General features: G+C 37.7%; 1 pseudogene; it reads right to left on the bottom strand.

The window, feature by feature from the left end:
• Positions 1-3,465: 3,465 nt before the first annotated feature.
• Positions 3,466-16,573, bottom strand: LOC102245836 (annotated as a pseudogene).
• Between the last annotated feature and the right edge of the window lie 6,430 nt (positions 16,574-23,003).

Below are 23,003 nucleotides of genomic sequence, written 5' to 3'. Positions count from 1 at the left end.
TCTACTTATTCAACTTGTCCCCTGGCATTCATGTCCTAGACATGGAATAAGGCTTACTACATTTTGGTTGAATGAAAAATCACTAGGTACTTAACACTGGGTTAGCAATTAGCAGGGGGATGGCATCACTTCACACACACTTGGCTGAAGGTTTCCTGATAAAAAAGAAGTACATTTTTATTTTTAATCACTGCTTTCCTACTGAGTTTTTCAAATGGGTTTCAGGAAATGATTGCCATTAATATGCTTCCTTTCCTCTAGAAGTTACATAAATGAGATGGAAGATTATAAATTATTCTGTTTTGGTGACATTTGAGCAGTTTATATTTTAAGGTCTTCAAAACTGTTTTCCTTTGTAGTCACAGATATCACGTTTTGTTTAATTGTTCATTTCATCTACTTGTAGACATTTTACTACTGGAGACAAGTGAATATTAACATGGAGATAAAAAATGACCTCAGGTTTTTTTTCCTAATCTAATACCATTCACACAGTGCTTAGTTAAACTTGACTTTTTCTCATTTCTTTTTTTTTCTCCTATTGGTAAGTAAACACTTGTAGATTGTTTAATAAATGTGATTATAATGACACATTTAAAAGCTTAGTCACTTTTAAGTGCCTTGTTACAGTAATCTGAGAAAAAGATTGACATTAAATATCATGGATAATTAACTGTTTCCTGGTGAATTAATTATGTTTTATACCATGTTTAGTGATAATACCCTTTCCATGGGCTACAAGCAGAAAGCAAGAGTAGACCACATGGTAGATGAGTCATAAACTGTGATGTGAAGTTCTTCAAATTGGAAATGATATTGAAATAGAAATAAAACCATGGGTCATTTTTTTCCCCAGTGAATTTGAGCTAATAGTGACAGTAAACCATACACACATATGTGCATATATAAGTATATGTTTATATATCTATATATATAAAAGCCTAAGTGACCGTTATGACCAGATGACCTGATGAGCATCCGGTAGCTATGATGTGCACTGACCACCAAGGGGCAAATGCTCAATGCAGGAGCTGCCCCCTGGTGGTCAGTGCACTTCCACAGACAACCTCCCTCAGCCAGCCAACCTCCCTCAGTCCCTCCCCCTGGCCCGCCAACCTCCCACGGTTCCTCCTTCCTGGCTGGCTGGCCCAGATGGGCACTGACCAGGACTGGGCGAGATGGCCCCGATAGCCCTGATCGCCAGCCAGGCTGAGGGACCCCACCTGTGCATGAATTTGTGCACTGGGCCTCTAGTGTGTGTGTGTGTGTGTGTGTGTGTGTGTGTATATATATATATATATTTATATATCCATGCACATATTTATCCTGACCTTGTTTTAAAGTATTTAAAGTTGTTTTTAACAATAATATTTGTTATTCATAATAATGCTTCTTCAAAGCAGCTGTTAGTTCTTTCCCACATTTTCCCAATGAGGAAAGTGGGGCTTGGTGCGATTATATGACCTATGGAAGACTGAACAATTGATAAAAGTGGAGTTGGGCCTTGAATTCTGGTTATCTGACTGGCATTTCACTACCAAAAAAGAATAGCAACTAAATAGGAAAGAAAAATAAGACAAAAATCCCCAAATCAAAATTTGATTTTGATTTTAATTTGTCAGCCTTGTAAAGTTTTGATTTTAACTTGTCAATGTTGTTGGGGTATAGTTCTTAATAGTGTTCTCTTAGTATTTTTTAATGTTTGTAGGTTACAACTCAATTCACTTTACTGCTATCATTAAAATTAACTCCTTTAAAAAAAGTAAGGCAGTTACTGTCTCAATTCAACATAATCCACTCTAGTTAATTAATGGAATGATATTTATTTCAGGATATCAATTAGCTTACAGAATTACTGGCAAGGCCAGTGTACCAGGGTTAAATGCCACCAAACTAGTAATAGTGAACCATGCCAAGAGATTGTTTCATGGAAATTCTCTTGTTGCTGATGCTGAATCTCAGCTCTTATGGAACTAGCACTTCTAACAGCTACTGAAACACTGTGCCTTCACAACTGTGATGGCTTCTGCAATCCTCACTCTAGCCCCACAGTTCTTACTGGATAGCAGCAGGGAAACTTGTGGCATCGTTACTGAATGCATCAAGGGCTGTATGTAGCATAGTGTTTGTATATAACATACTGCCTCAAAACTCAGTGGCCTAAAACAACACTCATCCTTTTTTTCTCTCACACGTGTACAAGGTGGCTGAGGTTAGCTCATGTAGGTGGGGCATGATTGGGCAGCTTTGCTTTGTGGTCTAGATATGGCTGGACATGGCTCTTTGTATGTTGGTTAAATTCCTCTGGATTCAGTTGTACTCATTTTGGGGCTGGAGCTGAGGGACAGCAGATACCCAAAGGGAAACAGTTTTCATGGTGATGGCAAACTGTAGGCAAGCAAGCAGAAATACATAGTGTCTCTTTTAGCCTTGGGTCAGAACGGACAAATTCTCCCTTTTGCTACATTTTTTGGCTAATACAAGTCACATGGCTGAGTTCAAAGTCAAGGTGACATACATTCCACTTCTAGTAGGAGGGACTACAAAGTCACCTGGCAAAGGAATTGGATAAAGGTAGGGATGAAGAACTGGAACTCATACTTAAATCTATCACACTGGAAATCATATTTAATATGTCACACCAGGGAATATTGTTTTGGGATTCTGCCACCAAAGAAAGAGAGGCACAATTGGAGAACTATGAATTTAGAGACAATTTTCAAAAGATTTTGGGCGGTGACAAAGAAAAGATATATACTACATACACTTAATGTAATGGAAAATCAAGAACAAGTATATACTTCATAGCTTCTATAAGCATCACTGTTAAAACACTAATGAAATTTCTGGATCACAATTGTGATTTTTCTCAAGATTTCTATGTTTATATATATGTTTATAATGTATGTGTAATGGACAACACTATAGGTGTAAGAGGATATAGAAAGCAATATTATCACATTAACAAGGGAGAAATGAGATATATGTAAAATCAACAAAGATTGTAAGTTGAAATAGGTTTATGTTTCTGTGCATGTTTTGTTTATGTTTATTGTGTAGCAGACATGTGGCTAAGTGCCAAGGATCAGGAGGGGACACTGATTTAGTTTTTGCTGGTACAGTCCAGTAAGTATGTGAAAGAATAGAGGCACAGGCTCCAAGTAATAAGTTGGATAAAAAGTGAAATAGAGGCATTGTTTATTAAGTGGAGATTATATAATACTAGAGGCCAGGTGCATGAAATTCATGCAACTGTGGGGCTCCTCCCCCTAGCCCCCTAATATTCATGTATTTATGTATATGTGTGTATGTATGCATATATTTTTGTTGTTGTTGTTGTTGTTGTTAATCCTCACCTGAGGAAATTTTTCATTAATTTTTAGAGTAGAAGGGAAGGCAACAGACAGAGAGAGAAACATGGATGTGAGAAAGACATCAATTGGTTGCCTCCTGCACATACCCCGATCAGATCAGCCAAAATAGCACCACTGACAGGGCCGACTGCTGGCGGCCACTGGGGCTCAGTGTTGAGCGTATGGCAGTTTTCTGTTTCTGCTTCCACTTCTGGTAGAGGTCCCGCTTGTAGGAGCTGCTGATGTAGCGACCACTTTCTGTCTTGATCTTCTTCTTGTCCTCCTGTCCTGACTGTCCCACAAACCGCTTCTTCTTCTGGTCCCACTTGGGCTGCTGCCGGCCCCTGGTCAGGCTCTGGGCCTCCTCCCCCATCAGGTCAGGACAGCGCCAGCCACCTGCTGCTCAAAGGCGCCCCATCCCCACCAACGCTCAGGCCCGTTCACTGTCGAAGTCCTTGGGCCCATAGGGGACATAGACATCCTGGTCCAGCGGCAGGGCCTCCTCCTTCCGTTTCTTGGCTCCCCGCTCAGGTCCTGGCTGCTGCCGTTTTGGCCCACGACCTCTGTGAAGACGTCCTCCACGCTCTCTCCGACCACATCTTAATCCTCCTCCTCTTTCACAGGCTGCTCCGCCTGCCGCGCTGGGCAGCTCGGGGCTGGGCCAGCCAGGCCCTCCTGCTGGCCCTGCTGGAAGCTGGCGATGGCCTTGCAGTCCTTCTGCTCCTTGGTCCGCATCACCTGGCTGTTCAGGTCCCGGCTGGAGGCGTTGATCTCAAAGATGATCGCCTGGGAGCGGTACTGCTTGATGCTGTCCACCAGCCTCAGCTGCTGCAGCTCCTCCTCCTCGAAGCACAAGCTAAGAGGGGGAGCAGGGCCAGCCTCATGAGGTCCAGCTCCTTGGCCCACTTGATGGACTCTGGAGAGGGTGCCGGCGGGGAACCCACGTACTGCTGCTGGGCATTGTCGGCCATGCGGCCCAGGCCCTGCAGCTCCAGCGACGCCTCCAGGGTGTTCCACAGGCCGCAGCCCTCATGTCCATCATGCTCTGTGGCACCTGGCACAGCGTGCCGTCCATGCCGACCACACAAAGTCCTCATGGGGCCGGCAAAGGTGAGGGCATGGCCTAGGACAGTGGTGGGCAAACTGCGGCTCAGCAAACTGTGGCTCGCGACCCACATGCGGCTCTTTGGCCCCTTGAGTGTGGCTCTTCCACAAAATACCGACTTCTGCGCATGGGCCATGAAGTTTCAATCGTACTCTATGTGCGCGCCCACACGTGGTATTTTGTGGAATAGCCACACTCAAGGGGCCAAAGAGCTGCATGTGGCTCGCGAGCCGCTGTTTGCTGACCACGGGCCTAGGAACAGGTGCAGGTCTAGCCAGTGGGGCACCTCATCTGGGGCCACCAAGGAGTAGGTTGTGCCACTTTGGCAGCCCAGGCCACATGACCCACGGGGTGCAGGAAGAGCTTGCCCTTGGCTGGGAAGCTGAAGTTGATGATGTTGTCCAACAGCGGGATGTCCAGGCCCTGGTCCGCCAGGTCAGTCATGATGAGGGTGGAGCACTTGCCATGGGTGAACTTGGCCAGGTTGATCTTGCAAGCTGTCTGGTCCAGGGTGCTGTAGATGTGGGCACAGCTTGCCCACTGGAGCAGCCTCGGCCCCTGAGACCAAGGTAGGGGGAGGCAGACGCTTAATGCCTAGGCTCTGAGTGGGCATGGGGAAGGCCAATGGGATGGGCTGGCAGGGGGGAGGGGCGGTGAGGGGCCATGGGCAGTTGAGGGGGGGACCATTGGGGTTGATCGCTGGTTGGCTGCAGCAGTGTGCGTCATAGCAACCGGTCTTTCCACCGTTCAGTCAATTTGCATATTAGCCTTTTATTATATAGAATAGTTATGAACTTGAGGACTTAACAGATTACTCATTTTGTAAGACCCAACTCCTTGGCCTTGTGGGATCCTAGATTATGTCATTGTTCCAGCCGCAGCTTGAGCTCCACGTGGAGCCCCTGGTACCCTTTTCCTGGTTCATGAAACTCCATAACAATTTATTTTCCAGGGCCAGTCAGTACTTTGCCAGGCTTGGTTGGCAGTGATTTTCTAGTCCTGGTAGATAGGATCCTCTATTACATAACAATACCATCATGTAAGGAAAGAAGAGAAACATTCCTCTTACTTCCTGATCTTTCTTGACAATGGGCAGGGCCTTCACTTCAAAGACTGGACATGCTAGACCTTTGTTTTAGCAGCTTGCATGTTTCCATGCCAAAGAAAAAGTCATGTTACGGCTACATAGCAATCGATAATATTATAGTTAAACCAATTAGAAAAAGGCTAGTAAAATCAAGAGATGATGAAACTTCAAAACAGGAAAAAGGGTGAATATAAAGAATTACCTTTTCCCGGCCTGCGTGGCTCAGTGGTTGAGCATCAACCTATGGACCAGAAGGTCACGGTTCAATTCCAGGTCAGGGCTCATGCCTGGGTTGCAGGCTTGATACCCAGTCAGGGGTGTGCAGGAGGCAGCCAACTGATGATTCTCTCTCATCATTGATGTTTCTATCCCTCTCTCCCTCCCCCCTTCCTCTCTGGAATTATACACACACACACATACATACACACTCACACACACATATACCTTATAGATGATTTCTTCAAGCACTGAGTTATAAAAAGACTGGTGAAAAAGTTTTACTTTTAACTTGATTTCACCAGGTATAAAAGAGCTCTATTTTTTATGACTCTAATATATTTTAATTGCAGCTATGCTTATTTTATGATTACTTTAAATCATTTTCAAATATTTTGAATACTATAAACATTTTATGTTGTTGTGAAGAACTTAGGCTGTGAGCTAGAACATTTTTAAATGTTAATTGGCTTAACAGTCAAGTGGTTAAAATTCTCCCCCAATATAACCAATACCCCTAATTTTATAGTGTATAATGATGGAAAATAATGATGCTTTATAAGGAATTGAGTGTTAATGGACTATTGAAAAATGTACAGGTTACCATGATATAGAGATAAATAATCCAGTTGTCAGAATCAGCAAATGGTCATGCAACTTCTTTTTGTTGTTGTTGTTATGCTAGTTTTACTTTTCTAATACGCTCTACAATATATACATTACAGTTAAACATTTAGAGTTATCCATGTATTTCTTAAAATCATCTCATGAACACACCATACTTGTTCAGATAAGGATTTTCAGCAGGGAAATGATAAGGTTAGATTTAGATTTTTACTAGGCTGCTTGACAGCAAGTGAAGGATAGATTTCTCCCTTTAATTTTTTCAAAACTTTGACTTTTATTTTTTTCATATTTAATACATTTTATTTTTAGATCAGTTTTAGGTTCACAGAAAAATTGAGTGGAAAGTATAGTTCCAATTATACTCCCTGTCCAAGCATGTCAAACTCGTGGCCGGTGGGCCACATGCCTCATTTAACATGAGATTGATATGCTTGTTACACACACACATGCATATACCTGCACACACACACCTACACACACTCAACCTCCCCCACTATTAATATCCCTCACCAGAGGTATATTTGTTAGAATTTATGGACCTACATTGACACAACATTATCACCCAAATCTATAGATTACATTAGGGTTCCCTCTTAATTTTGTATATTCTATGGGTTTTGACAAATGCAAATTATATGTATCCACCATGTGGTATGATATAGAATAGTTTAATTGCCCCCAAAATCCTTGTGTACTGCCTATTTATTCCTGCCTCTTACATAAACCCTGGAAACCACTAATCTTTGTATTGTCTTCAAAGTTTTGTCCTTTCTAAAATGTCATATAGTTGGAGTTCGAAAATATGGCGTGGCTTCATGCACTTAATATGTATTTAAGTTTCTATCATGTATCTTCATGGCTTGATAATTTATTTTTTTAGCACTGAATGATATTCCATTATCTGGATGTACCACAGTTTTTTTATCCATTCACCTAATGAAGGTCATCTTGATTGCTATCAAGTTTCTGCAATTATGAATAAATCTGCTACAAACATCAGTGTGCAGGTGTTTCTGTTGACAGAAGTATTTAATTCCTTGAGTAAATTACACTTCAGTCTAATTGCTGGATCCTATGATAAAATATGTTTAGTTTTGTAAGAGACTGCCAAACTGTGTTCCAAGGTGGTTGAATCATTTTGCATTTCTACCAGCAATTTATGAGATTTCCTGTTGCTCCACATCCTTGTCAGGATTTGGTGTAGCCAGTGTTTTGGATTTTGACCATTCTGATAGGTATATAGTAGCATCTTATTGTTGTTTTAATTTTCATTTCCCTAAAAATGCATGATGTTGAACATAGTTTCATAAGCTTACTTGCCATCTGCATATCTTTTTTGGTGAGGTGTCTGTATAGGTCTTTGGCCTATTTTTAAATCAAATTGTTTGTTTTCTTATTGTTGTTGACTTTAAGAGTTCCTTTTGTATTTTGAATAACAGACCTTTAGCAGATGTGTCCTTTGCAAATATTTTCTCATAATCTGTGGCTTGTCTTTTCATTTTCTTGACAGTGCCTTTTGCAGAGTAGAAGTTTTTAATTTTAATGGAGTCAACCTTATTAATTCTTTCCTTCATTGATCTTATCTTCAGTGTTGCATGGAAAAGGTCATCACCATACCTACATTTTCTGTATGCTATGTTTCAGGGGTTTTATAGTTTTGCATTTTACATTTAGGTCTATGATCAATTTTGTCTTAATTTTTGTGAAGAGTGTAAGGTGTGTGTCTAGATTCATTTTTTTGCACATGGATGTCAAGTTGTTCCAATGCTTTTTGTTGAAAAGACTATTTTTGCTCTATTGTATTATCTTTTCACTTTTGTCAAAGTTCAGTTGGCTGTATTTATGTGAATCTATCTCTAGGCTTCATTGATCTATGAGTCTATTCTTTCATCATTACAACACTATCTTGATTAAAGTATATTTATACTAAGTCTTGAAGTCAAGAAGTGTCAGTCCTTCAACTTTGTTCTTTTCCTTCAATATAGAGCTGGCTATTCTAGTTCTTGTGTCTCTGCATATACTAGTAAACTTTAAAATCAGTTTGCTGATATCCACAAAATAACTTTTGGATATTTGATTAGGATTATGTTGAATCTAGAATAAGTTCAGCAGAACTGAGATTTTTGACAACATTTAGTTTTTCTGTCCATGAATTTGCCCTATAACATCACTTTTTTCATAGATCAAAGAAAGTTGATTTTAAAGTTTGTTTAGCTTTTGACTTGTTAGGATGGAGTGACAGCACCCAAGTCTCTTACATTTGGATTAGAAACCAGAAGCCCAGACTTGAGTTGTACTTTAAAAAGCTAGTGTTGCCCTGACCAGGTGCCTCAGTTGGTTGGGGCTTCATCCTGTGCACCAAAAGGTTGCAGATTAGATTCCCAGTGAGGGCACATATCTAGGTTGCCTCTTTGATCCCTGGTTGGGGGCATTTCAGAGGCAACTGATATCTCTCTCTCTCTCTCTCTCTCTCTGTCTCTCTCCTCCCCCCTTCCTCTCTCTAAAATCAATAAAACATATTCTTGGGTAAGGTTAAAAAGAAATAAAGAATAAATAAAAGGCTAATATATTTAATTCTAAACAGAAAATGAAGATTTGAAAATTGTAAATTATAACTTTATAAATTGTCAAACATATTTTTCAGTAATAAATTATAGGTGAGTAGACCAATCAAAGTGTGGTGGAAAACCATACAGTGTTATTACAGGACCCATAGGAATAAGTTATAAATTTTTTTGTGAATGTTCTAATTTAATCAATTCCAGCAACAGTATTAATAAGTAGGTAGACTTTAAATGATTATCTAATTACAGTTAAATAGTATCAGGTACCTGAAATGAATTTATCACTGAAAAGGAAAACAGAAATAAAATCCTCTCTAAAAGAGGCTTACTTTGGGTGGTGGTGTTTTTTTCTCTCTCTCCAAACAGAATGCCATTATGAGTCCTCTTCAAGCCTTAAATAACAGAAAATTAATACTGAGGCTCATGAATGCACCTTTTGTGATGAGCAGTTGCATAAAACATATTTCAACATGATATTGAGAGCTATGGACATTCCTAGAGCTTTTCAGGTTCATATACTTTAAGTCTATCACAGAAATAATTTCTAGAAAAATTGGCATCCAATTAGTACAGGAACATTGTCCTAGATAAGTATTTAAAGGTAACATATTCTATTTTTCTAGTCTCCACTTAAAATAATTGAGACAGATGTAAGTAAAATTTGATTTCAAAGACCTCTAGAATATTCAAAGAATATTCTACAGCTTTCTTTAGTACCACATTGTGTCTCTGCATATACTACTAACCTTTAAAATCAGTTTGCTGATATCCACAAAATAACTTTTGGATTTGTTTTCAAAGATCTTGGCTACTGAGAAAGTTTACACTAAATGCCTAAACAAAATTACCTCTATATTATTAAAATTCTTCTGATTACTTTCATGGACTGAGGGCTGCTATCTTTGAAGGCAATGTAAGAATCTTTGACGACCAAAGATAATTGTAATGTTCATATTATTTTTAAATTTAATTATTAATTTTTCTGGTAAGAGCTTTGAGGCATCAAATTATGGAGTCAAATCTTTGACTCTTGCACTCTCCTGCTAATGTAGCCATGAGCAAGTGATCTAATGTGTCAGAGGCTTCTATCCTCACCTGTAAAATGGGGATAACAATTCCAATTTTAGCAGATTGTTGTAAGGATGCAAGACAAAATATATGTAAAGTGAGAATGCTGTCTGGCACATAGTAAGCACTCCTAAGTGCAGTAGCTTCTGGGGTTGCATTTATTAATATTATTTGATTAATCTGTTCATCTATTATAATTAGGCAAACATTTATTGCATACCTTCAATATTGTAGTCATTCTGTTAACTGCTTATTATTATGCTACAGAATTTGTTAAATTAATATATTGTTTATTTGATCAGATATTGCTCCTGGTCCTGTAATTCTGCTCTACCCCTCCTCCAACCCCAGCCACTACTAAATTCAGGAATATGCCAATTTATGTTCACAAATTGATTCCCTTTTATGACCCTAACATAAATGCCTAATTCAGAATGAGGCTTCTTTCTCCACATAAACACTAGTTTCTTTCCCTTCTTTTACACTAAGTACATTGTATCAGTTTATCCTGGTGGGAAAAGTGCATACTGTTTTTTGAACTCAGGCTGACTTGGTTTCCAGTCGAAGCTCATAATTTACCCAGAAACCTGAATTATTATGCAGCCTCTCTAGTTTCCTCAGCTTTTCCAGACATAACACCAATTTCAGTGACTGGCTTTGAGACTTAAATAAGATAATGTTACCTAGTTTAGCATCTGATGCGGAGCTGGCTCTCATTCCATGAAGTAACTTAAAAGCAGGAACACATTTTAATCTGAAGGTGTCATTTCTCCTATATTTAAATTTTTTCATTAAAGTCTTATTTTGACAGTCCCCATAATTTTTTAAAATCACTTTTGTTAAAGAAATTGCCTGTTAGAAGAGCAGCATACTGTGTAATCTTAGTATTCTTTGTCAGATAAAGACCTCATGGAAAGTAGTTGAGGAAAATTTTAAATGGAAATCAGGTGTTAAAAGTTTAATTAGAAAAATGTATCCCTTACACATGGGCTAATGTAGACGATGGCAAGATGCTTAATTGTTGATTCTAGGGCTATTTTTACACTGTCAACATTCTATTTAGTAATCTTGGGGGAAACAGCATCAAAAGCAGACAAAGAAAAATGTTTCCCTTTCCCGCAGCTGATTCCTGTGATTGCCTGACGTTTAGTTACATTTGGGCATCTGTCTCAGGAACTCCCATTGTCTGGAACCATATGCAAACTGAAGTGTGCACTGGGGTATAGACATGAGGACAGAATTTACACTTGGATATGCCATCCGCCAGCAGTGGGAGAAGCTGGACAAGCCTGGGATGCTCCACACAGTTCATTTAATGAACTGTTACTTTATTATTTTGTAAAGCTTCTGTAATGCACATTTATGATATAAAAAGTGCCTCACATACTGCTTCATCGGAAGGGGACCTCATTTAGATTAACCTGTGACTTCAACAGCAGGTGGTAGAATGAACCAACTGCTTCAATTACTGCTTTTGCGCATGACTTTCATGTGTTGCTAAGATTATCAGAGGAACCTGATTACATCCCCTTAGACACTATTGTTGGCACGATGATTAAGCTGGTGTGTGTGTGTGTGTGTGTGTGTGTGTGTGTGTGTGTGTGTGTGTTTTAAGACTAGGGACCTAAAAAGCTTTTTGGCATGAGGCAAAAACAGTGTGTATAGAGATCAGAAAGATAGTGTATATCATTGCCCTGTAGCTTATCTCCACATATACAGCTCCCTGGTGGATCCCTATGATAAACATTATTGGAACAATTAGCTGCTGCTGACACAGAATCCAGACACAATAGCCATGGCCAGCAGCACAGAGCCAGGAATTATGGAGCCAAAAACCATAAAAAGCAACACCAAGCTAGTCTCCCCATTCAACTGCTGTCATAAAACCCTCCCAGTGCTATGTTTGCGTAGCTGGCTTTACCGATATGGCACTGCTAACACAAAAGAAGAAGCTGCAGCACTTGTCTTTGTTTAGCTGAAATTACAAGTCATTGAATTAGTATGTCATCTTTATTGTGCTGTCATGCAGCGGAGGTGAGGAAGGCTCCGTAATGGATGGTAGAGTTTGATGGCCTGAAAGACAGGCTCACAGATGGTTGTCGATATAAAACAGTTTTTACCCCCTTAAAAAAAAAAAGGAAGAAAGGAAGGGGGGAAAAGCAAATAGGCTGCTTGGAATGGATCTTCACTAATTGGTATATAATCCCCAGCAATGTTCATATCAGACCCATATGTAAGAACTTTAGTAGCCCAGAGAATATGACGCAGGTATAGAATGCTAACATTCCTAAGGAGTTTCAATAAAAGTGATGCAGCATTTTAGCTTTTTAGAAAGCTGGTGGTGGTTGTTGCTCTGGGAGAGTTTTTCTTATAATATTTCCAAAGAATTCTAAATGATTAGAGAAAGAGTTGACAGTGTTATAGGAAGTTTAAAACTAAACAGAATTTTAGCCATTCTTATTAGCAGAAATTTAAAATTGTATACTTGGATGATTAAATATATTTTGATAGGGATCTTAGACCACATAATAATGAGAGAGTAGACTAAATCTGGCTTAAAATATTTTTCATTTATTAATTTCTTGCTTTTCTTGCTCTTCTGTAGTTTTGGTTTGATTTACAAACACATCATTGGACAATTATATTAATATATCTATTGAAAATCAATAAAATGATAAACTAAATTTTTCTTTTAAAAGACACAATGTCCTGTTTCCTTTAACACATTTATTTAAAAGTTTGACCTGGTCTAAACAGCATTGTTTTGAATCTTATTTAACAAAGAAAACACTCTTTCCACCAGTATTTTATTTCAGGTGGGATTCCAAGCCACCAAACATTCAGGGCAATATTTTTTTTAATATATTTTATTGATTTTTTACAGAGAGGAAGGGAGAGAGATAGAGAGTTAGAAACATCGATGAGAGAGAAACATCGATCAGCTGCCTCCTGCACATCTCCCACTGGGAATGTGCCTGCAACCAAGGTACATGCCCTTGACCGGAATCGAACTTGGGACCCTTCAGTCCGCAGGCCTACGCTCCATCCACTGAGCCAAACCGGTTTCGGCAGGGGGCAATATTTTTTAAAGAAGCAAACAGGTTACACCTAAGAGTGTATAGAATTTTTAATGTGCTAGTAATTATTTTGGATCAAGTTTGTCTTTTTTTTTTCTTGTGGCTAAGAGAAACAGGAGAAAAATTAAATATCTGATTTTCTCTTGGTGAAACTGAGACTCATGTATGACCATAAAAGAAACCTCTAATGGGAATAATGTAAATGTGAACATATATTTAAAAATACACTTGACTACATGTAAGAAAATATAAGGGCTGAAAGTCAAGGTCTGTAAAATGGCAGGTATTAGCTCTGTTTGTGAATCTTTCTTTTGAAATGTGAATTAAAAAAGCTTTTTACATATCTTTAAAATAGCATTTGGGGCTTATGAAAAAAGCTGTCTAAAGGAGAAATAAGGAATTAGATACCTAGCTGGGACCCTAAATTTATCTGTGTTTATTCAGCAACATTAATACAGTTATTGACTTGTATTTAATGCTTATTTTATTTTTATTTGAGGACTATCATGCTGACTCTTGCAGTGTGTTATGAAAAGCAGCCTTTTTGGGAACTATTGTTTGTATGTACGTGTGTTTTGGAGGTATGGGGAAAGATTACAGACTCTTCAGTTAATTTAATTTTGATTTGAATCTTGGCCTTGCCATTTACTTTTTAACTGCATTGCCTTCAACCAGTTCTACAGCCTCTTGGCATCTACTTTCTCATTTGTAAATCTGAGAGAAGAATGGGCAATGAGTATGGAGGAGGGCATCAAGGACTTGGGCCACACATGGCCAGGCCACAGCTTGGAAGTGAGTTTTCATGGCTGCAGGATTACAAGTTATGACTCACTGTCCTAGAGTCAAAACTGCCCCAGTGTAAGGGCTAGGACCAACAGACCCAGATCCCAAATATGGAGCCTAACTCGGAGGTTTGGGCACAGAAAGTACAAGGTTAGAGCTGACGGACAGAGTGAGCGCTTGATGGTACCTGTCAAACCCAAGGAGAGGAGACTCCCTAAATCTATACCACTAGGTAGGGATGGTTCCAATGCCTAGAAACTGGGTTGAGGATTAGGAGGTCCCAGTGCAGAGTTTTGTGTGCACAAGCCAAGCAAATCAGTAGAGTTATACTCATTTACTGTTTAAAATGACTGAACCAGCTAAGTAAAAATATTAAAGGGGAGAAAAAAGAAAGCACATAAGTATGAAAAATTGAAGAAATAAGATTTTTCCTTTATGGAGGAAAATGTTGAGGAAGGAGGAGGTTAGAATAACCAGGGATGAGATGCTTAATATTGTATTATTGTTGGAGCCACCTTTTCTGTTACCCAAATAGGGAAGGTCTTCCCTGGCAAGCACTAAAAAGCTCTAGATCTCCCCCACTCCATGTTCTCTACCCCAAGGGCAGTTTGGTTCAGATGTGGTGGCTAGAATGATGTGTGGTGTAAGAGATTTTAGGGGTTCCTGTTATTCCCATTGCTCAAACATCTCCATTTGTTCCATAATCCCTCAAATTCTTCTATGAAATGGGTAAAAACTTTTATCCAACCATTAGTTATACATAAAACCTAAGAAATAATAAGAATGACCACAAAGAAAATTATTTTTTAATTCAGTTTACAAATCTAGTGAGATAATATATATAAAAGGCATGATAAATCGGAAGATGCCAGTGTACATGATAATAATTATTAAAATTTCATTTGACCTGTTCTACAGAAGTGAATGAGGATTAGGAGTTAGTTATATGTTGACTTGGATTTACAGAAAGATGTAAACAACAGAGAAAGGCAGTTACCTGTGTGAATTGGAGCTGAGAGAAGGATGGTTATGTTAAGGTAGAGGTCACCTGAGTATGGACGTGAGAAAAATGCAGAGAGAAGGCCCAGGAGAGCTAACATGAAGTATTTTTAAGCTTTAGCCATAATAAAAAGACCAAATTGGTATTTATAGGTGTCCAGGACATTTTATTATGTACCCTTTTTATCTCTTTGATTTCATCCTTCCCATAAATTTTTAAAATATTTTAAATTGATTTTTAGAGAGAGAGGAAAGGTGAGGGAGAGAGAAAAATATTGATGTGAGAGTAAAACAAAGATCAGAGTGGCTGCCTCCTGCACACCCTCCTGGGGATTGAGCCCTGGCATGTGCCCTGACCGAAAATTGAACAGCAGCCTCTTGGTGCATGGGACGATGCCCAACCAACTGAGCCACACTGGGCAGGGCAACTCATAAATTTTTAATTCATTTCCTGGATGAGGCCAAGAATACAGCCAGTGAACAAGAAAGCATACCTATTCATTATATTCAAAGCGGAATATGTTTTAAATGTCACACATACACATATTTATATTCTGCTGTTCTAGAGTTATCCTAGACTAGTGTTCCAATGTTTAGGTCACAGGGTCATGTATTTTGTAATATAAGCTGATGTCAGCAGGAACATTTTTTTTTTTCATGCGGCCTGTAACTTGTTCTTTCAGAATAAATGTCACTTACTGTGTTTGAACTGCCTTTGGTTTCTGTTCTTCCACTTTTTTTCTAGGCTCTGTAGTTTGCTTAAGCTGCATGATTAAATGAGAATTGGATGATAATTTGAAATGATCACAGTGTTATAACCTTGTCAAATCAACTGGAATATATTTAGCAATTATTTCAATAAGCAATGCTACATAAGTAATATCATTATTTCTTATTGTTATTTTTATTCACCAAATGTATAAACAGTAACTAAATACACCCTAATCCATTGTAAAATTGAATTCAGGTTTTCTGACTTGGCTCCTATCTATGTCTCCATGATTCTACCTTTTCCCTTTTTTTCAACTTTATACTTTTGCCCACTTTTATACCTTTTCCCTCTGGATACTATTGATTCTTGTGGTTTCATTTCTATGCAGATATTTGCTTGTAAATCTAGCCCAGGGAATTCTGTCTCCAGCTTCACTTTTATCATTAAGAATTGGATTAATAATAGTCACACGAAGCTCAGATTTTCTCTAAATCATAAATCTCTAAATCTCAGCCCCTCTGTGTAAGCTGTGGCATAATTTTTCTGCAGTCTAAGATCCTGGCATAGAAAGTTATTGAAAATTTACCTTTTCATTTGGGAAACTTATCAGCATTGTCACATTGCACAATCTACTCAAATTCTCTGCTAATGTCTCATACTCAGTATATCCAAAACCTCTCCTCCATCTTCCCCAAACTACCACCTCCTTCTACCTTAAGCCTCCCAGTCGAGGGTCTTCAGAGTCCTTATTAACTCCTTGCTCTTCAATCATTTGCCACATTCACTAGAATCTAGCTTTGCAATGTCAGTGACTTCTTCCTCATTGTCTCTCACACTATTAATCTCCTTTATCAAGCTTCAGACTTCTTGCCTCCATGCCAAAATTAGCCTTCCTAGGAGTCCTGTCACCTTTATTTTCTTCTTCCTTTGCAATAATTTTCCTACACGTGTCTTTGTCTTTCCCAAAGGTTTCAGACTCCATGTCCCTAACAAATTCAGGGTATGCTCATGAGCCTGGCACCCAGCTACTTCTATATCTCCTGTGAAGTCCTTGAACAGAGCCTATATTTCCATAAATCCACCCACTTTCCATGAAATCATCCTCACCCAGTAAAATTCATTTCAAATGCTATCTCCTCTTCTGATTCTCCCAGCCCAATGTCATCTTTTCTTCTGTGAACTTCACCCCTTGCATTTTCTAACTGTTCAATGGTCTTAATCATATTATACATGCTTGCAGATTATCTTATCCCTTCTTTTTCCACCATCTTTGCCCCTATTCAATTTTAAGATCCTTCTGGGCCAGATCTGATCTAATTGTCTTTACTTTTCCAAAACATATCACTGCATTTCCTATACCCAATACTCAATAATAATTAGTATTTTTGTAGGGAAGCAACTACTGGAAGTATATGTCTCCTTGCTGTTTGTCTTAGCAGAGGCTTTCCGTATAAATCTGTGGAATTCCATGGATCCCAGTTAGCTGAACTAAATAAGGGATTGGGTAGCTTTTCAAGGCAATGAAATGAATGAATTCCTATAATCCTGGCTTGATTATTGGGGCTTTCTATGTGCTAGTCTTTGGGTTCATATTTGAGAAATTGAGATTGTCATTGTAACACTAGTGTAAAATGACAGTGTGAAAAAACTTCCCAATTAGCAGATAAATTTTCAATAGCTACCCACTCTGGTGTAATTCTTGAATTATTAAGATAGACTCACATTTTACATGGAAAATGGACTTGGAAAAATAGTTCATGACTTTCAAATCAAGAAAATCTGTGTTTTATATGACTGTTCTTTAACAGAAGGCAAAAGATACAAGGACTCTCTATTTGGAAATGAGTCTCAAAAATACCTTTGTTTTTCAGGCTGTGTTCCAACCTCCCAGATTCCCTGAAGTGAGGGAGGGGCAAGGGTATTTACAGCATTGCAAAGGCCTTATTCACCCCCTGACTTCACACTCAGCTAAACTTGGAAATGCAATTGGTTTATTTTGTATAAATAAGCAAGAATGCTAGAAGAAGCTAAATATCTTCATAAAACAGAACATTATGATACCAGAAACCCTTAGGAATAGCACTAATGCTTTTAAATGAAGGTTTTATTTGTCTCAGAGCTGCAAAAAGGAGTCACTAATGAGATGTCATTTAAATTCTAACACCTGTTTAATGGCAGTTTTTCTCTATCCCCAAAGAGTAACTGTTTATGAATGTTTGCAGTTTTCCAAGTGTATCTACAAGAATTGTTTTTTCATAAACAATATGATGCCTTTTTCCTCATATGCTACAGTCACGTTACAACATATGATGAAAATTGTTGGTTGTGGCATTTTTGTTTTATATAGGTTTTAAAGATAGTGTTATTTCATACCCTGAAACTTAAAATTTTATAAATCACATAGTAAATATTTTTTCAAAAACTTATGTACTACAGGTTTATGAGTATATATTGGTATAAGGAAAATGAAATTTCTAGTATTATTTACCTAAATTTAAATAGCATGTGAAAAGACATTGCTGAAAGAATGTTTGCCCCCATATACCCTGTTATGAAAAAAATTTATATTTATAAATAAACACACACACACATAGATTCTAGGAGTTGCAAAAAAGAAATGCTTGCTGACTTTTTTTTCACAGACAATAAATAACTGAAAAAGTCAGAAATGAGACTGTACCAGTTCTTTCATGATTTTATGTTTTTCTTATACAAACAATTTGTTATTCATGAAAGGAGCCCACAATAACCATGTTGCCATTTTTCTCTATGCTTTCTCAAGAAATTGATAATGATGAGTAACAGATACCATATAGATGAATATATGAATAATTGCTTACTGTTGGAAATGCTTTTCTTTAGGGTGTGTTCCATTTAATATTCATAGCATTTTATATAGGTTATTTTTATGTTTAACATCTTTTAATAAAACTACTTGTACTTCAGTAAAATAAATGACATATAAGTTTATTTTAAAATAAATTAACCTCTAACTTGAGAAATTCAAGTATAAGTAATTGCCTTGGAGGAGCAGTTAGGCCCTGGATGTTCACCAAAGTGATTATATGAACTCTTGAAAATGCTGGCTTCGGGGGAAGCTGCAGGAAACTCTTCCCTTAAGGATCTTGTCCCTTTGAACTAATAGGAGCCATGGCTTCTCTGTTAGCGTACTGACTGTGTGACAGAGCGGTCCTTGTTTGTGTGGGGAAAGCAGGAACTCACCTTGATGAAAGGTGAGACCAGGCCCTGTGGACTGAACCTCTCTAAGAACTCTTTGGGATTTAAGCTGAGTGTACCAGGTTTACCGCCAAAGGAAATGGCTGAGCCACAGAAGTCTCAAAGTGTGGACCTGAGCGTTTCTATAAACCTAAATGTTTTGCACATTAAAGGAGGAAAGAAGGAAATTGTTGCAGATGTGATTGGATTTCCTATTATGCTGAGAACTATTCTAAATTCTTTCCTTATGATCGTTATTCCCTAGATTTCTTAGTATCAAATCATTTCTTCTTGCTCCAGTCCATGAGATTCTTGCCAATTTAAGGCATTCTTTTGAGTGAATAGAAGGACTGGATGTTTTTTAGTTTTTAGAATGCTTTCCTCTCTTTCTATCTCATTCTCTCTCTCAACGTGTGTGTGTGTGTGTGTGTGTGTGTGTGTGTGTGTGTGTGTGTGTGTGTATAAGACACTGAAGAATTGAAGAATATACATTTGTTCCTGGTTCATTCAATTTTTATTTATAGGTGGAATCTCAGCACTTAATTGGTATGTTCTCTAATTACCCACTAGATTTATCCACAACCAGTTGACATATACCTTGCACTGAGCCGAGGGAAATAAGCATATTCTTTTTCCTCTGCAGTTTCTTCCTGACTTATGAAAGCAAAATATCTATTCTGTATGGAGAGATGAATCAGCAATCCATATAATATCTATCCATCATACATATTTCACAAGGAGGATATTGTGGTGACTGCAAAGTTCTTACAGAAATAATATGGAAATCCGGAACTTGATGTGGAGTGTCAGAAAGCCTCTTACTATTATTTACCTTATCAGCTTTTGCTTTCTGAAATCAATGGAAGGGCATCAAGTTCAGCTAATCCATATTTCTGAGTATGAAATTGAATTTATAGTCTGTAGTATGTTGACTACCGCTCGCATTTAAGGCATAATTGATTTTTATTGAAAAGCCAGCAGGCACATCAAAAATTTCCACAAACCACAAGGATGTTAAATTTTACCCTGTTTAGATAATAGTGTGGCTTTATTTATCCTTTAAAATGAAGCTTTTATATTTATATCAGCAGATGCTATGGAAGTGTGACTGATACCTTATGAAACCATCAATCCATGGTTCTGTAGAACTGTACTGTACAGAAAAAAGCAACTTTAGATTTCTAAGGTAAATGTCTATGGTTCGCTTGTTTTAAGGATAAATGGATAAATGGAATAATAAATCTAGCACCATATCATGTCATGTGGCAAAGGTGGTTTTTTTTGTTTGTTTGTTTTGTTTTTTATTGAAACAACTGCTTGTGCCAGTGTTTCTTTTTCCCCAAATTTCTTCTGCATCTTATTTTTCCCTCTGATTAATAAATAACATTTTTGTGTCTGGATTAATTCTTTATGCACGTGAAATGTATTTCCTAAAGGCAAACATCTATTCTTTCTATTTTAAAATTAAGCAGTCTTACCTTATCCTGTGTGACACTCCTCTTAGTAGGTTTCATTCAAATGTCCCCAATCTATGTGCTGAGTCCACTCACTTTTAACAAAAGGTTGTGATCAGAAGACTCTTGAGCTCTCCTGCCACAGAATGTGTAAACACAATGTGAATTGCATGATGGATTTTTTAAAAATCAAGCTTTGCCTTACCTTAGCAAAACCAAAATAAAATAAAAGCAAAAGGTGCAGGTACCATTATTTGTTTTAGCCCCTTTGCTGTAATTCTCTAGCACTCGTTTTGACTGGGGAACAATATCACACGCTAAGGAGAATTTGGGGAATTTGTGAAGGTTTCTGAGGTTTGCACAAAAAGTGAATGAGGTGAGGCTGGAACCACCACTAACATGGGTGGAGCCAAAAAAGCTAGACATGTGCAACTTGCAGGAGGCTACACACATTGAAAAACTGCCTCATGCTTGCTGGACTTTTGAGTATCCTGTTAGATATTCATGTAGATGAAAAAGTTCATTTATTATTATCTGCAATAAGAATCTATTTCTATGTGAATTCCATTTCACGTAATTTTAAAAGGCTTTCCACACTGTAATATACACTGAATTTTGTAAAAAGTAATCATGTGAATTAAGAGACACTTATTGTTTTGAACTTTATTAAGTGATAGTCGCTGACGGCAGCTCTCTGTGGTGTTTGCTGCATTAGCGCAACAGTCTTCTTTCAGTTTGCACTGGTAGCTTACGCATTCATGAGTTTACAGATTCTTGGCAGGAGTATCAGCATTCACCTTCTTTAAGTTTTCATTATGTAGCAGTGCTCAGGTATTTGCACTTCACAATACATTCTATTTTATTATGAAGAACTTTATATTTCCCCTTTATTTTATAATTGGGGCACTGTATTGATTTTTTTTTTTAATTATATGCTTAGAGTGGTTACAACATCTACACATTTTATTTCAGTATAATAAATGGGTTACAAAATATTTGTTATAAAAAGGAGACACTGAGTCTGATAAGGTTGAGAACAATAGCCTATGGCATGCAGGCACACATGCATTAGTTGGAAAATTTTCAATGATAAATCTAGAGATTGTTTTAATAGAACAATTATTTCCAATAAGGAAAGTAGGATCTCGGGGATTTTTAAATATGCGATGATAAGCCCTTGGTGCCTACCTTCTTATGTGTATGGATGACGAGTGTTCAAAACAATTTGTCATATGCACAGAAATACAAAAGATGAAACCTAAAGAGATTATACATTAGTCTCTCAAGAGTAAAACTGACGGAGAGAAGCAGTACACCTTTCACAGAGGCAGATATTTTCAAAGCAATGTGTGACAGGTACAGGGACAAATCCCGTTAATAAGTAAGAGGATTTGTGCTTGGCTCTGTCACATGCCACTTTGAAAACCTACCCTCAAACTGTCTATAAATTTTCATGCCCATCTTTTTTTTCCTTGCTTCTTCCAGAGCATCTGATTTTTTTGTTCACCATTCTCCCCTGCTTTATCTCATGGTGTCCTTTAATGATTTTTTTGAGGTTGGAATGTGTACTATGATTTTGTGGATACTTTGTTGTTAACAAAATCAAACTTGCTGTATCTATTCATTTTCACTGTCCCTTTTACTGCTTTGTTACAGGGCATTTTTCTGCCACTTATGACTTCTAAATATGAAAGAAAAATCTGCCCCATGGTAATTAAGGAGGGAAGTAGCACTTATCACATTGGCTAGTTTTTTCATTACTATATAGTTCTATTTTTAAAGGAAAATAGTATTGAAAATGTGATGCTATGATATGTGAATGATACACTACCTGGAAATAAAAAGAGTCATTCATTTCTTTTAGTTATGTATTTTAAAATTATTGCAGCTAGAGGTATTTACCTTTTGCAGAGTAGACTCAAAACAAATTTTAATTCTTGTGACTGATGGACTGCCTCTGCTTCTGAACCTTGACTTGATGCCTCATCACATGTGAATAAACTGATGCTGGTAGAAGGACCAAGTGTTCTCAGTAGAACATCTGTTGGTTTATAATTTATTGCTGGATGATGATGCGTTCTTTCCCTCTGCCAATTATTGTTTGTTTTCTTCTTTTTTATTTGTACTTTTCTTCTATAAAATATTTGCCTCTAAATATGAATCTGGAAGTTTTGCTAGTAGGAGTCAATTACCCCAAATTTCAGTATTATTTTAATAAGTGTCTGAAAAAGAGTTGTCCATGAAAAGTGTTTTGTTTTTTAAAAAATATATATTTGTATTAATTTGAGAGAGGAAGGGAGAGGCAAAGAAACATCAATGATGAGAGAGAATTATTGATTGGTTACCACCTGCATGCCCCACATTGGGGTCAAGCCCACAATCAGGGCATGTGCCCTGACCAGGAATGAAACTGTGACCTCCTGGTTCATAGGTCAAGGCACAACCACTGAGCCACGCCAGCTGGGCATAAAAAAGTATTTTAGAGTGGGTAGTTCTAAACAAAGATCACTGCTCTATGTAATTTCTATTTTCCTCCCTCAAAAATTTAATGATGCCTATTCAATTAGAAGTGTTTTCTAGAGATCTAGCAATATACATCTGACACATTTTCTTTGCATATCTTTTTTTTTAGGGATTTTTATTTTTTAATGAATTTATTGAGGTGACATCGGCTAATAAAATTATATAGGTTTCAGGTATACATTTCTACAATACATCATCTATATATTATATTGTGTATTT

The sequence above is a fragment of the Myotis brandtii genome, unplaced genomic scaffold (assembly GCF_000412655.1).
Source record: "Myotis brandtii unplaced genomic scaffold, ASM41265v1 scaffold343, whole genome shotgun sequence".
NCBI classification, from domain to species: Eukaryota; Metazoa; Chordata; class Mammalia; order Chiroptera; family Vespertilionidae; genus Myotis; species Myotis brandtii.
Note: the sequence above shows the minus strand (reverse complement) of the source record. Positions and strands in the feature narration are given on the sequence as shown.